The following is a 14,454-nucleotide window of genomic DNA, read 5'->3' as shown; positions in this document are numbered from 1 at the left end:
AGCAGTGACTTCTGAGAGTCTACCTCATTTTCACACATCAGTGCTCACTGAGGTCACAGCCATTGCCTCAAAGACATTGGCTCAAATTCAACCATTTGTTAACCAGTCTGGGAGTAGCGTAGGTTCCATAAGAATTCTTAGTATTCCTGTGTAGGCCCCTTAATGTGGCAAATACAAGTCCTCTTGTCTGCAATTCAAATCTGCACAAATGATACATTTATATTATAATAATCAAACTCATTTTACACTTTATTTTGCTGAGTGGCTAAAACCCCATCTTGGTTTATGCAGCATTTCCTCCTTCTCACTACCCAGCAGGTCAAGAGGAAAAGGATTTCCTGGGTTGGGGGACAGAACAGTCAAGGCAAAATGGTCAGTGCGATGACACTGGTGGGCCTTACAGAAAGTCAGAGACCCATGGAAGCAGCCCAACCCCACAGCTAGATGAATAGGGTCCCAAAGGACAGTAAGATTCCAAGAGAGAAAATGTCTATGTGGTGAGCATTGGTAGTTAGAGCCTTACCCAGCCTCACAAACAGCTCCTGCACTAGGGGTGGCCCGAGAGCATTCAGAGTAGCTAGGGAGAAATGGAAAACGTTGCTGACCTGAAGGGACCATTCAGATGGGAAGGAGGCGGTCTCCATGGAGCCTGCATGGACTGACACCTGAAGACCACATGGGGTGAAGAATGTCTCAGGGGGGCCTGCGTAAGGGTGAGAGTGTCTTGCAACAGACAACTGCCACACCCCTTCTTCAGTCATCTTGATGTCTTGGCACTACATTAATTCCACGGAACTGCAAAACAACTTTGGGCAGGGGATGCAGGAAAGAATCCTTCAACTGGCTGAGTGGTAGTTTTGCATCTGCAACAGATTTTGAAGGTCAAAACAGAAATCAAGTTGAGTTTTGGAAAAATATTGAAAGTCATAATTTGTGCACACCAGAATCTGCGAAGCTAGAGTTATAGACCAGCTCTAGCAAAGTATGGATTTATTGAAAGAACCCAGAAGAATCTCATGGACATAAAATTCAGGAAGTACATCTGGACTTCACAGGAATGAGAAAACCACCAGGCAACGATTTTCTGTGGCTCTGATTGTCTCTTACAATCAGCTTTTCTCTGGAACATGGTACCAATCTCCTCTCTGCAAAGACCAAGACAGAGGCAAGTGGCTTCTTCTGCTGACTTGTAGTCCCTATTCCTCCATAGCTTGGGTGGAACTTGGATCTCTGCTGGTATTTATGAAGGCACCACCTCCACATGACTTACTGGTTCTGTGACTGCCACCAGATCATTGCATTCTTTATGCTTCTTGGTTGAAAGTGTTGAGAAGGAATCAGCTTTGATATTCTTGTCCTCCAGAGTCATGCCCTTTAGATGAGGAATTCAACTGGTCCAACTGTGTGGGGTCAGAGGGTGAGGGGCCATGCAAATGTGACACAGCTGCTCAAACTGGTCACATCAACAACGGTGTATGGGTTGGATAGTTCCAGAAAGGAGACATTTGAGCCCAGAGGCGTGACTCAACTTCCAATTCACTTTTATTAAAATTACTGCTATGCGTGTCTTATGTCTCTCTCTATGTTGCAGCTTCCTAGAAAGCAGAGGCTGTAACTGATCTCTGTGTGCACCAGGGCATCTTTCATGTGCCTTTTGCATTTGAAAGAGTTCAGTGAATATTTGTTGAATCAGTGAATGCATATCCCTATATTTGTGTTCTGCTCTCTATACCTTCATTTCTGAGTGAACCATGTTCAGGCTAATATCTGAATAGGATAATTCCTGTTGCTGGGGTATAGCAGGAGAGTGCCAGTCAAAATGACTAGGTTAGAGTGTGGCCCTTATTTGGGTGGATTTCCTGACCAGACACTACAAAGAAACATTCCTAGAGTCACCACAAACATGGGTTTTCTCTAACAACTGAGCATCTTAACTTCCCATTATTCTAGAGCCATCTTAGCTACCGTGGAAATTGGCTGGAGATCACATTCAATCTTTGAAGCATTTGAGTGATAAGTTAGAACTAATTCAGATAAGAGGAGCGAGTGGTGCCCTACAGGGAGCAAATTCCCAGTTATCTCTTTTCAACATTTTGAAAGATGTTTCTACATTAAAAGCTTCGCGTTATTGGCAATCACTACCTTGGTTTGTGTAAAGAAATCCAAACTTTACAAGTTTCCTTGTATGCCCATTTAAAGAGCTGTATTTAAATGGGGGAGCCATCTGACGCTAATGATAACCAATTAGAATCATAAAATGTTGAGCCTGAAGGGAATTTATGGATCATTTAGTCCATCCCTTTCATTTTATAAGGGAGGAAGCTGAGGCCGGTGCAGGATATGTGCCTTGTCACACATCTAGGACCAGAGCTATAACTCCTACCCATCTGGTCCGGGGTTCTTCAACCCCTAGAAAATCCACACTGCTGTGGACAGCTGGAAGGTGCTGGAGATTATTAACATGGAGAACATGAGTAGTCTTTAGCAGTATACATGGCTAAGTATACAGAAACAAAATGAAACAGTCCTCCATGCTGCAGGAAAGATGAGAGATGGCTCATTCTCGAGTGTCTGAGGCTTGGGATTGAGTCAGGGCTACTCAGAGGCTGGCAGAGAAGGTCCACAGGCCCAACTGGGCCCCTAGGTAAAATTATAGTGCCCAGAATTTCTACCATGAGCCAGGTACTATTTAATACTCAATCCTCATGAGTTCACTAAACTGCACAACACACCTATGGAATCAGAATGATTATCTGCATTTTACAGATGAGGGGACAGCTGGGACATTTGAGTGATTTGGTCAAAGTCACAAACCAATGTCACTTACTAGTATCCAAGGTAGAGTTTGCACTCAGGTCTTTCAAACCCCTGAGCTTGTGTTCTTAGCCAGAGATAACCAATATTTGAGTAGGGGCCCCTCTGGGAGACATTGGTGATAGCTTGGGCCTCTCTGGGTAATCTTGTTCTATGCTGCCTGTGCTTTTAAATTTATATGGATACTTGAGCGTGCCAGGATAATTTCTGCATGCTTGGATTGATCTGAGCTGAACTGGCCTTTCAGACCCCAGCAGACTTCCCAAGCTACACCTCCAGCACTCTGGTAGGACACAGCCCAGGGTGAGGCCAACTTCTATGCTTATTTATTCACATTCCTTGTGGAGAGGCTTTCCATTTGTTTAAAATGCTCAAGTTTTTGAAGGACTGTAGAGATTTGGTGTGATTTCCACGTTTTAAGAAGGAAAAAGCAGAGGCACAGTGTGTTTAGTTTACACTGGGCTGTGTGGGAGACCATAGTGGCTGGGAGTAACAGGTTTGTGTAGAACCTGGAAAATCTAATTAATCCTTTTTGGCTGGTTCCCCTCTTAAATGCTTCTTAGCCAGCTGATTACTCATATCTGGCTTGTTAGAGAAACAATACTGACAAAGTGCACAACATTCGATTGGCATGGAGGGGCAGATAGGACACAAAGGAACTAGGAGATGTAGATGAGTCCAGCAAGGCCAGGAGTAGAACTCCAACTGCCCAGGCAACTTTAAGAGTTCTTGCCAGGGGTGGTTGAGGACCCCTAACTAGACTCTTCAAGCTACTTTGAAATCCTGTTCTGATTTAGTCTGAAGCTAAAGAACTACTGTGACTGTCCTTGCAACTCAGCAAGGAAGGAGTTGTAGAAAAGGAAGTTTGGATTCACTTGTATATCAGGCACAAAACCACCACACATGTCAGTGGAATCTCTCTGCCCCTTTAGCTCCATTCTGAGACTTCAAAAAGTCACAATGAATCCTCACAACCATCATATGAGGTAGGAACTATCACTATGCCAATTTTGCAGACAAAAAGCGTGTGGCAGGCCTGGTATCAAGGCCCAAAGAGGCTAAGGGACTTGCCCTGGGGCACTGAGGTAAGTCTGGGATGCAAAGTCAGTGGCCAGGTTCTTAACAACAAATCTGCTGCTTATACTTCATTCTCAGAAGTTCCTTCCAACCCACAACTTTTTGTTTTGGGACTACATATGCAGTTCCACCAAGTACTCACATTAATGAGCAGGTTACCACCATGGGTAACTAGAGCCTAGTCCTCTAGGAGACTATTTAGATCCCACTTTGGTGTTGCCCCACCCTAGGGTGAGGAAATTTGGATATTTGTCCAATTCCCTTCCATAATTGGTTGAGGGCTGCTCCTGTGAGCATCCACCCCTGGCCTGTCTTGGGCATACAAAGGCGAGGCATGTTCCTACACCCAGAGAGTAAGCCCCATGTAGAGAGCTGCAGGTGCTTGCCGGAGAAATCAACAGCGTGTAAGGCAGTTATGAGTGCCAGGGGAATCTGGGCTGAGGATAGTGATCAGCTGGAATTCAGCTCCTCCTCTTGGGGCTTGCAAATTTGTGGCCTGCAGAGCACAAACCATAGCTAGTGTGATATAAATCATGCTTGGATTGAAGTTAAGAAGGCTCTTTTGCTTACAAGTAATGGAACACTACCTGAGCTAGGTTAGGTTGAAAGGGGACTTGACTGACTCATGTAATCAAATTCCAGAGAAGATAAGAATACTGCTGGCTTTGTGGATGAATGGAGAGGACAGATCTCATTCATCCCAGGCCCAAGCTGCAAATCTTTTTGTCTGCTCTCTTCTCATTTAGAGGCTAGCTTCTTTGAAAAGGCAAACAGTTTTACCTATAGCTTCTCTGCCTCCCCTCCAGAGAGGAGCAGACCCTTGTCCTTTAGAAACCTTCCCTGAAAGTCTTTAAATAGAAACTGGCCCTGCTCAGGTCAAGAACCCACTCCTTGACTTATCACTGTGGCTCATGAATGTGGAGACCAACTCTCATTTTCTACACATGGTCAGAGCAGGAGTAGACAGTCCCTTAAAGAAAGAGGGTGAGGTTCCCAGGAGAAGGGAAGATGCTGGGTAGACAAAACATTCCAGCTCAGAAGTAAAAACAGTGGTCTCACAGGTCATCTGCTGAAGAAATGGTCAAAATTTGATTCTATGCTGAAAAAGCACTTCATTACAGAACCAAAAAAGCAAATGAAGGGGAAATGACATTGTTAATTTTATTAGGAACAAAATATCACTAGCATTGATTGTTCTTGTAGCTCATGTGTTGGCATTTTGACAAACACCCATGTTGCAGAGAACACAACTGAAAGAAATGCTTCCCAGAGGAGCTGATTCTAGAAGGTCCCTGGCGCCTCCCTGTCAAGCACTATCCTCTTCAGGCCCTGCTTAAGTGAATTTTTACCAGTAGCCGTAGACCTGAGTGGAGGCTTTTCCTCTCTATGATCTATGATCACGTGCCAAAACTCAGGGGCGATATCCACCGGTGGGGACTCTTGGGTCTTCTGATAGAGAGTTGCTTCAAAAATCCAGTGGGATAATTTACGGGCCGTGCTTTCTAAGAAACAAAAATAAGACTCACATTTAAGAAGGAATGATTAGGTTGTCTTCTCTTCCATTCATACTCATCCAATACCTATTTACTGATGCTATGTGCCAGGTACTCACTTAGGATGTAGAAATGAGAAAAACAAACCCTCTGCCCTCCTGAATCTCACCCTGGTCAGGGGAAGCGGTTGCCTCAAGGCCAGATGATGGTCCTATCTTCTCCAGGAATCCTTCTGTCTCCTCCCAACCCTCCAGCCTGCTGCCCTCACTCTTGACTTGTCACAATCACCTGCTCTCACATGCATACTTCACTCCATCGCAGATTTCGGCCGGGTGGGGCAGGAGCCGCTTACTCTCTGCCCCTTTAGGTGCCATTAGGCCAGTTTAATGCTACCAGCGGCGGGCGGGAGGTAAGGATCGGGGTAAAGGCCCAGCTCGCTCCTTGCTCTGAAGGGGCACAACAGGTTCAGGCTGCAAATGGCTCTCCCCGCCCCGGCCCGGCCCCCGAGGTGTTGGGGGCGGCGCCCCCTTGCAGGGCTCGGGGTCGCGGCAGCGCAGGTAGCTCGGCCGCCGCTGGGGAGTGAGCGCGGCGTGCGCGGCCGCCGCGGAGGGATGGGCAGTTCGGGACCCGCCGCCTCTTACTACTGGCCGCCTGCCTGGGGCTCTGCCGGGCGCTAGGAGGTACGCGCCCCAAACTTCCCCTCCCCGTCCCATCCCTGGCCGTGCGGAGCCCGCTTGGAGAGGGTGGGCCAGCGGGGAAGAGGGCCCTGGCGGGGAGACGCCCTCGGCGCCCCTGCTGGCCCCAGGCAATGCTGGGCCAGGTTCGCCACTCCGCGACCCCGACTTTGACTCGCAGGCAGGGCATTCCTGAGCCGGGCAGCCGGGGGAGGAGACTGCTCGGTCCTGCGCAGTGACTGGGCGCCGCCGCGAAGAACTTCCATCTCCGCGTCGGTGCAATGGACGCCGGACGCCTCTAGGGCAGGGCCTGTTCCTCACCTCCGCGTGGCCTTCTCCGAGGATCGGAGTTTTAAAGTCGGCCTCCTGACGCATTCCTACCAGCAGAATGAATGTTTCCTGCTGTCTTGCCTACTGATCCTTCTTAGCTCTGCCCCTCACCCCGCCCCGGCGAGTTACTTGGCCGCAAGTGAGCGGCAGGGCTCGGGTTGCCATAAACTCACCGCTGGAATCGTCTTTGGCCACCAGCCCGCTGTCCCATAAGCCCCTCCACCTATCAGCATACATTTTCTGGGTTCCATTAGGAAGACGTGCTCTACATTTCTGTGGCGCTTTTCAGAGGTTAAAGATTGTTAATGACGTAATTCTTTGACTTTTTACTACGTGATTGAGCCCTGTACTTGGTTCTTCCCTCCCTTCAAGGCGTTTTAAAATTGAATTCGGTTCGACAAAAGACTCCCTTGGAGGCTTTTTAAGAGAACATTCTAAATCAAAGGCCTTGTATAGCTGTAGTACCTGGACTAAATTCTAAAGTCTTATTTACTGCATTTTAGGCGTAGACAAATAGTGTCCTTGCTGCTTACACTCTTGCTGATTTCATGGGAGCTTTGCAGCACCTTCCAGCGATGACCCGCCCCTGGAGTAGAGGACCGCTCACCTTCCCCTTGTGGCGGTGGGGAGGCCGGGCTCTGTTCTCAGCTCTGCTCCTTCCTTCCTGGATTTTCCTCTGCCCACTCCCTGCCCATTCCTGCCTGGTTCCTAGAGTAGATAGGACAGGGAACTGGAGGCCTGGGGCTGCCGTGACTGTGGCTTTGAGGGGAAAGGTGTGAGTTGCAGGCCAGCGAGATCTGAGAGGGCAGTGATTGCCACGTGGGGACAGATCGGGTGGTGATGGGCGAGGAGCCAGTGATCCAAGTGGTCAGTGTAGGGTGATAAGAAGCTTTGCGGTCAGATGGACGTGGCTTCAATCAGGGTGTTGTCCTGTATTCTCAGAATTTGGGGAATTTACTTCTCTGAGTCTTGATTTTTACTTCTGTAAAATGGAGATGATGATACCTTCTTCAGAGAGGCTTAAATAAAATACTATGTAAGACTGCCTAGCAGCCTGAGAACCACTCATTAAATACTCATTTCCATCCTTTCCTACTCATTACCCTCCTTTCCTCCCCATCTGTGCAATTACTTTGGGTAAGTGCCAGTGGATTAGAAATTCATTTAGGGGAAAGAATGTGGATAATGGAGATTTATTGAATAAAGATTTCCATAGCATACATTTTAGCATATACGCTGTTCTTCATCCATGGCACCGATGGCATGACAGATATTGAATACCAAAGTCTTATTCAAATCTACTTTGGTGTACTTGGAAGAATATTTTCTTGAGTAGCCAGATGCATTATATGAATTTAGGTTTTTTCTTAGCTCCTTGGGTGATTCAGGCTATTGCCTTGAACAATCTTGGCAAGTTTCATCACGATGGGAAGCCACCTTTGTCTAGTGAAAAAGTCTAGATAGAAATATCTTTAGCATACACCTCCAGTGTATCTCTGTAAATCATCTATCAGTGCTACCAAAGCTAGACCACTCAGCACTAGACTCAATCAATGGTTCAATAGTTCAATAATTTCTCATTGTTGGACTACTTTATTGTCAAATCTCCTTAGCATATTATTGCCTTACCTTGTAACAAGGCTGGTGGAGAACTTGTCCAGGAAGAGAATCACCAGCACCGCTTGTTCCTTTGCATTACTGGTCCTTACATTATTTGTATATAGCTTTAGCCAATGGTTTGTTTGGAAGAATTTTGTAAGTTCCTGATCGTATTTGTCAGAACTTGTTTAGTTACAGTGAGATAACGCAATTAGTAGACCCAGTTATCCAGGCAAACCTGCCGGTGGTGTGTACTGAATGTAGGGAGAGAGAGAGGGCATCGCAGTCAAGCTTTCTGCATTGTAGAACCCCCACCCATCCCTTAGGAGACTTGTGCACTGAGCAGATGAAACTCACACTCAACAGGTGAGGCTGTCTCATGCCAGTTGAGACAGGATGTCCATCATTCCGTAAATTAAAGATGAAAAAAATCTTCAGTTCTTACTTGTTTTTAGATATAGCAACCCCAGAAGTCCTAACATTTTCTTTCAGTTCCAAAGTAAATAACTTGGCATCTCACTTTACCATTTCTTCTCCAAAGCTGTGGTGCCCAAACCCAAATGTTTTCAGGAGCCAGTGAGTCATAGTGAGCCAAGCAGCCGCTAGTGTGGCAGGAGGTGACACAGAGTGGTGGGTACCCTGTGGTTAAAGCATCCACACCCCATACATGGTTGCTATGTTGTGGGAACTAATGAGTCCCAGGGTGCCCTGACCATCTGATTTTTCTAGAGAAGCCAAAAAGTCCATGTTTTTCTTTAACATCTTCTGGTTTTAACTTTTTTCTTTTTAAATAGGGCGGTACAGGGCATACAAATCACCATAAAACCCTCACGGCCTTTGCTCCAGAGGCCTTTATGCTACTGCCTTATTGACCTCTGTATTCCCAGGACATAGTCCAGTAACCTACAAATAATAGATGCTCATTAAATACGAGTGACTGAAGGATAGAATGCCGCTGGGGAGTGTGATAGGCAGAAAACCAGCTCCTCAACTATGTTCATGTCCTAATCTCTGAATATGTGAATATATTGCTTTTTATGGCAAAAGGGACTTTGTAGATATGATTATATTTGTGAAATGAGGAGATGATCCTGGGTTATCTGAATGGGCCCTGGATATCACAAAGGTCTTTTAAGAGGGAGATGGAACAGTCAGAGTTGGAGGAGGAGATGGGAAGCTGAGGTTGGAGAGCTGTGATTGCTGGCTGGGACCACAAGCCAAGGAAAGCAGGTAGCCTCTAGAAGCTGGAAAAGGAAGAAAATAGATTCTCCCCTAGAGCCTCTAGAAGGAAGGCAGCCCTGCCCACACCTCGATTTTAGCTCAATGGGACCTCTTTTAGATTCCAACCTCCAGAACTTGTAAGATAATAAATTTGTGTTGGTTTAAGCCGCTCAATTTGTGGCAATTTGTTATAGCAGCAACAGGAAACTTATACAGGGAGTTTGTGTCTTAGTAAAAGAGATAATTCAACGGCCATATAATCTTACAGAGGTATGAGATGGCAATGCCATCAGAGAGGAATGAGGGGCTGGAATAGCCACCAATGTTAGGCCAGGGGCTTTAGGGAAGGTTCTGTCCCTGTGAGGAGCAAGCCTGGCTACAGCACTGACTCCCATGCCTGTGACTGGGGCCTGGCAAACTCCCATGCTAGCTGGGCAACGAACACAGGAACACATAATTGCCACACATAGGGCATACAGGATAGGACACAGGTTTTGCAACACTTAAGAGAGAGTTATCAGCTCAACTGAGGTAGACTGGGCACCAGGACTGCCTCACTGCAGAATTCCAGTGGGTGCTACTTACATCAGAGACTCCGGGAATAGCTTCTTCTCACAATCTGAATGGCCATGCATAGTGGACATGGGGTCCTGGGGAATGCCCTGTTGAGAGGAAGTAAGGGCAGGGTACCTGCTGTTTTTCTTTTTGTTACTTAAGATCTCAGTACAAAACAGTTTCAGGAAAGCTAATATTTAGAGAATGAATGAATAGATAAGAGACTGGTGGGTTGTGTTCTGCAAAGCAAGAAGTCTAGGGCTATAGATTGCTTTGGCTATACCTGGAAACCCAAGATTTGCATCTTCACTGTGGGCCTGGGCCTAGCACACTCTCCTCTGCCTTCCCCCAAAAGTGTCAGCAGAGGGATGTGGCACCAGAGCTTTCCCCTCACTCCAGCCCTCTGAATATCTGGTCAACTGCCTGTCCTGTAGCCATGGAGCAAATATCTTAGTGGGCCTGAGTTTTATGGCAGTGACTTTTAGAATTTTGCCTGTTGGGGTTTGCTTTCAGTGAATAAAGGAGATTGAGTTTCCCAGGGCATGTTGGATGTTTGTGCTGAGTTCTTTCCTTTCTTTCTTTTCTTTTCTTTTCTTTTCTCACTCTCTCTCTCTCTCTCTCTCCTTCCTTCCTTTCTTTTTGACAAGAGAAAAACAGGTTTATTTTGCCACCAGTACATTAGCACACTAACAAGTATAGGACTTAATATTCCAAAGGAATATACCCACGCTAGTGGCAATCATTTACATTTAAATGTATATACCTATGTATCCATACCTCAGTCAAGATACAGAACATTTCCATCACCCTAGAAAGTTCTTTCCTCGCCTTTTTTTTTCTATTTGTTGTTGTTCTGAGACAGGGTCTCACTCTGTCACCCAGGCTGGAGTGCAGTGGTGTGATCTTGGCTCACTGCACCCTCGACCTCCTGGCCTCAAGTGATCTTCCAGTGCTCGAGTGATCCTCCCAGTTCTCCCCCAAGGAGCTGGGACTATAGGCACGTGCCACCATGGCTGGCTAATTTTTTGTATTTTTTTTGTACAGACTGGATTTTACCATGCACAGGCTGGTCTCAAACTCCTGAGCTCAAGCAATCTGCCTGCCTCGGCATCCCAAAGTACTGGGATTACAGGCCTGACCCACCGTGCCCAGCTCCTCCTTGCCTTTTCCAGTTAATCTTCTTCCCTCTAGAACGGCAACCACTGTCCTGATTATCTATCCCCATATAATCATATTAATTTTAATTTTTTAAATTATGAATTTCATCCCTACCATGCTGGTCATAACACTGCTATAAGTCATTAGAAGCTGTTAATGTATTTTCATTGTTCAAATTTCATCTACTTCTCTGGATCCCAGATTAATTGATTTTTTTAAAGGTCACATCTGCTTGTTAATCTGCAGGTCTAGCTCACAGCCTCTTTGACAAATAGAAGGTATACTAACATAAATGTCATACATGATTAGGTAATATAAGTAACCTGGTCTTTCAGAATACTATTGAATGATATTAAGCTAATTAAAAATTAATTCCTAGAATTCCAACCCTTATATTTCCATAGCGAGTAACATGCATTATCTCAGGGGAGAGTGGCATTTTCAGTTTACAGATGAGAAAATGATTCAGCAACTAACTGACTTATACAAAATTCCCCTTACCATAATCAGTGGTGCCAGTACTAGATTTTTATTATTTTGCTCATTCCACTATCCTAAGCTGCATGTATGCAAGGAAAGAGGCAACTTGTATTCCAAAAATTCAAATTCCTTGTCTCTTCTCTGAAAATTCGTAGGTTACCCATTCTTTCCATCCTCAGCATAGTGTTGAACACTGTGAAACCCTGTGATATTACAGTGCCCAGAGCCTTCTTGCTTCTCACTCCAGCTAAACAAGAAAACACCAAGTGGTCAGGTTTGGATGGCTTTACTTCTTTGTACTTCTCTTTGAAGTCTCTTGAGTTCATCTGTAGAACTTCACCTACCTCATCTGATGGTATATTGATAGACCCAGGGATTTTTCTATACTCCAGAATTTCCCAAGTCTCTCTAACATCAATTAATGTAATATTTTTAGAATTCAATAGGCTTTTTAAGTTCCTTATAAGTGATGTCTTTAGAAATAGCAGTATAAAAATTGTGGCAATTTCCATTTATTAACCTCAGACCACAGAGTGCAACCTCCAGAGTCCAGCCCTGTGCATGGTCCCAAGCAGCAGCCAGGACACTACCATGCCCTGCTAATTTTTTATATTTTTGGTAGAGATGGGGTTTCACCATGTTGGCCAGGCTGGTCTTGAACTCTTGACCTAAGGTGATCCGCCTGCCTCGGCCTCCCAAAGTGCTGGTATTACAGGCATGAGCCATCATGTCCAGCTGAGATTCTTAAGGATAGATTTGTAATGCAAAGTGTGGTGTTCCTTTCCAAGTGAAGTCACTAATCTCAGATGACACAACATAAGTAAGAGCTGCTTTATTAATGCAAGACCTCCTCTTAAGACCTCATCTTAGGACTTGGTGTAATGCAAATAATTTATCACAGAAGTTTTTTTTTATTTTAATTTTAAAAATAAGTTATAATTATGATATCTGCAGAATATATTTGGAAGAATAGCAGTACATAAAGAGGCACAATTATAAAATTAGTAAAAATACGATATGAAACGGTAATTCTAATTTTCCGTAAAAGGAGATCTAAAATCTTTTCTGAAATACTTTCTATTCAGTTTCCATCCTATGCTAGTTTTGAACTCGCATAGCTATGAGACTGATTGATCTTTCTAAAACCCCAAACTGATCTGTCTCTCTTCAACTGAAAATCATTTGATACTTGCCTATTGTTTTCAGAATAAGGTTCAACTTCCTTAACATAGTTCATAAGGCCCTCCCTGTCCGTGGGGATCCAGTTGGTGAGTCATTCGCTTGCTCCCCAGAAGTTCATTGAGAATTTCTTGTCACATATGCATCAACAAAACAACACAAAATGAAACCAAAGCTTCTCCTCCCAGGTTCCTTGTCTCCACTTAGTAAGTGGATACTAAGCCCGAAACCTAGAAATCAATCTGAATTGCCCCTTTGTCCTCTCCCTTCTCCCTACCCTGACAGTCCTATCTAAATATTTCTTGAACCCACCCTTTCTCCTCCCTTTCCCTAGACCCAGCTACTTGCTGAGAGTCTGCGTTTCAGCCAATCAGCTCCTAAACTGCAATCTGATCATGCATTTTCCTATTTGTTCCCTATCTAGCCCTCTTTGCAGATGTAGTCTGACCTTTTTAACTTGCTTTCCAAGACCATCATTTATTTAGTGAGTACTGTTTGCCAAGCACTTGTTCTAGGCACTGAGAATTAGGCAGTGATCAAGACTAACAAAAGGTTCTGGCCTCAGAATCTTACATTTTATTTGGGGTGGTGTGGTCTTGGGGCTGGATAATAAACAAGAAAGCAAATACAGAAGGTAATTAGAGATTATTATAAGGGCCTTGAAAGGAGTAGCCAGCCACCGACCTGTGTGCATTTGCATGTATATGTGTGAGGGCACTTTAAACAGAGTGGCCAGAGAAGGCCTTTCAGAAGGGCAAGGTGGGGTTTGTTCTCTGACCTTTGCCCCGTGACCCCTCACGTCCCTCAGCCTCCACCCTGGCTGTCCTCTCCTCACATTGCCCTCAGCCAGACTGGTTGGACTGTCAGGTGCTTGTGTTCACCTCTCTCCCTTCTCTCCTGTCTTCCTGTCTGCTCCATTGCTCAGGTCTTTCCAGAAGCCATTGTCTGAAACTTCCTGACTCCACACCTCCCTTGATTAGGCCCTGTGCTTTTGTTGTGTGTTTCTCAATTAATAATCAAGCAACTGTAATAACTTGATTAGCAGTCTCTCATGCTCTCATGCTCACCATTGAATCCTCAGTACTAAATAAGATGCTTGGTATCACTTGTGGACAGAATAACCCATGCATAGGATAGGCCACTTCAATCTACCCCTTTCCAAGTGAAGTCACTAATCTCACTTTATAGATTAGGGATAGGGAGAGACACTTTATAGTTGGATTGCTCCCTCCCTCATATCGCAGGTGACCCCAGAGGTACTTCTGATGGACCAACTTTCTAATATCACTTGGGTGCACACTCTTCTTTCCAAGTGGCTTTCTTCTCTGGTAGGCTACAGGCCTCTTTGTTTTATTGATTCTGCATCTTCAACTCCTGGCAATACCTGGCACATAGTAGGCACTCTATAAATAGTAAGCCAAATAACAAAAGCACAAAACCAAAATAAAACAAAAAACCAGAGAGATGTAGTTTGGAAGAAGGAATGGGAATCACTTCTAAGGAGGATATAATGAATAAAATAATCACCCTCCTGGGAGAAATTGCAGAGCAAACTAAATGTTTTATATATTTTACCAGTGGAAGACTCTGGCTCCCACTCAGGCATTTCATCATTTCTTTAAGCACGCAAAACCAGGAGGTTATCTAATTATTGCTCAACTTTGTTTCACTAATGCTGAAATCACACTTTTTCTTCGCTGAAGGTAGGGATCCCATTTCTTTTTCCAGGGGCCAATTTCACTCGTGTTTCTATTTGCTCTTTATTATTATTTTGAGACACTTATCAGGGGCTGCAAAAGATAGGATCTACTTACAGGTATGTGAGGACATGAACCAGCTTCAGGCTGTCAAACCAGGTTTTAACCTAGTTCCTT

At 44.9% G+C, this 14,454-nt stretch overlaps 1 pseudogene; it reads right to left on the bottom strand.

Annotated features, from left to right (window-relative positions):
* Nucleotides 1-6,469: 6,469 nt before the first annotated feature.
* Nucleotides 6,470-14,191, bottom strand: LOC105509890 (annotated as a pseudogene).
* Between the last annotated feature and the right edge of the window lie 263 nt (nt 14,192-14,454).

Source organism: Colobus angolensis, unplaced genomic scaffold (assembly GCF_000951035.1).
Source record: "Colobus angolensis palliatus isolate OR3802 unplaced genomic scaffold, Cang.pa_1.0 Scaffold180, whole genome shotgun sequence".
Taxonomy (NCBI): Eukaryota; Metazoa; Chordata; class Mammalia; order Primates; family Cercopithecidae; genus Colobus; species Colobus angolensis.
This window is presented reverse-complemented; position numbering and strand designations above follow the sequence as displayed.